Genomic DNA, 1875 nt, shown 5'->3' with positions numbered 1-1875 from the left:
GAGAGAGAGAGAGAGAGAGAGAGAGAGAGAGAGAGAGAGAGAGAGAGACGGCGACGCATAACAACGAGAGATTAATTCGCTTTGAACGAACGAAGCTGAGAGGGAGAGAGAGGAGGGAGAGGTGGAAGGGAAGGAGAGAAAGAAAGGAGAAGAGAGACAAGAGCGAGACAAGTGTGCCTCCTTTTTCGTGTTCGCCTAATTATGGAAGCGCTCGAGCGAGGAGGTTGTGGAAGGATCTCGGGCGCCAGCGGGAACGAGAGGGAGTACCTCGCGAACTTGCTCCCCGAATGTCGATCTTACGTAAGGACATTTATCCGTCTTCGTCGTTCTCGAGGCAAACGGAGCGTGGAACATCGCAGTAATCGACGATAATACGCACGTAGCCGAATCGCGAAGAACGACGCAAACCTATCGTTATCATTCGACGATTCCTACCTCTCTTTTTGCTCTTTCTCTTCTCTTTTCGCGGCGAATGAACGGGAAAATATCGACACCAACGATGAGTGACCCCACCCTCCCATCGCGCGCTTCACACTCCTGTGCATCGCGAGGGACTCTTCCGTCCGTTCGCGGAAACAATAAAGTACTCCCAGCAGGATATTCGACGGGCGGATTACGGTGCGTCTATCGAGAGTCTCGCTAATCTCCTTTCTTTTTCACCACGTCCTGCGCGACCCGTCCGCCCGGAATTCCAACGCTAATCCGGGATTGCGTGGTACGATGCGACTTTCGTCGAACCGTGCAGAACAGAGAAAGAAGGAGGGGGGGAGAGAGAGAGATTCTTGCTCGGTCTTTCTCTCTCTCTCTCTCTCTCTCCCCTGGAACACACGGAGATAGAGAGAGAAACTGGCCGAAAGCGAGAGCGGTGGAGTGTCCGCGCGCCGGAGGAGGAATAAGTTAAGCGCCCCCTTCGTGTGTATGTAGTGCGGGTAGCGCGCGGGGCGCCGCGGGATGAATAATAATGAGCGACACATCCACACGGAAGGTCCTGGAGCGCGGCGGTCGCTCACGAGCGCGCGGGAACACCTCGTCGGGCGCCTTTTCGTAAAAAGGCCGTTAAGGTGCTACCTTAACGATCCCATGGGCCCCACGCCGCGGAGGGGGTTTCAGGGAGCCACGCGGAATGCAGACACGTAATGCTCGTAGAATGCGCCCGGGCCGCCGACCGCGGGGGAATTATTAGTGGGTCCGTGTGAGACCCCCTGAATGCAGCGGGCCCTCCAACAAGTTCATACGTGCACCGGATATATATATATATATATATATGTGTGTGTGTGTGTGTGTGTGTGTGTGTGTACACATATGTACATGCGTGTGCATATATATATGCATATACGCATGCGTGCACGGGTGCGCAGATACGAGCGGCAGGTACGAACAGGGACCTGCCTGTTTGCGCCGGTCTCACGGCGCCCGCGTGCCCCAAGAGCGGGTCTTCGCTTTTGGCCCGTGCGATTTGGCGCTCCCTTTGTTCGCGATTCGAACCAGCCCCGCAAACCGACGCGCGATAAAGCTCTTGCGATTACGCCGAGATTACGGGGGCACGACGGGTATCTTAAGGATACCTCTCAATGGGACAAGAGAAGGAAAGAAGAAAGAGATACGATCAGCCGCGGTGTGGAAGACGCAAGTTGTCACGTTGTTGTATCATTGACCCTTTAACGACGCATTTATCGCCGTAATCGCGGCTCTTCGTTTAACATAAAAAGATCAGATGTTTGTCAAGCAGATTGGCCTGTTAGAGTAGCGGAGGGATCCACTCTCGCGAGAGTAAATCGCGTTACCCGAGATATATCTGTGCCGGCGGTCGCAGTTTCTTTCTCTCTCTCTCTCTCTCTCTCTCTCTCTCTCTCTCTCTCTCTCTCTCTCTCTCTC

General features: G+C 54.3%; 1 protein-coding gene across 1 annotated transcript in view; it reads right to left on the bottom strand.

Annotated features, from left to right (window-relative positions):
• Positions 1 to 1875, bottom strand: part of LOC116841482 (division abnormally delayed protein) — a 58552-nt gene that overhangs the window by 36952 nt on the left and 19725 nt on the right. The gene's annotated exons all lie outside the window — the stretch shown is intronic.

Source organism: Odontomachus brunneus, unplaced genomic scaffold (assembly GCF_010583005.1).
Source record: "Odontomachus brunneus isolate Ranch 3 - 2012 unplaced genomic scaffold, Obru_v1 Obru_scaffold_015, whole genome shotgun sequence".
Lineage (NCBI taxonomy): Eukaryota > Metazoa > Arthropoda > Insecta > Hymenoptera > Formicidae > Odontomachus > Odontomachus brunneus.
Note: the sequence above shows the minus strand (reverse complement) of the source record. Positions and strands in the feature narration are given on the sequence as shown.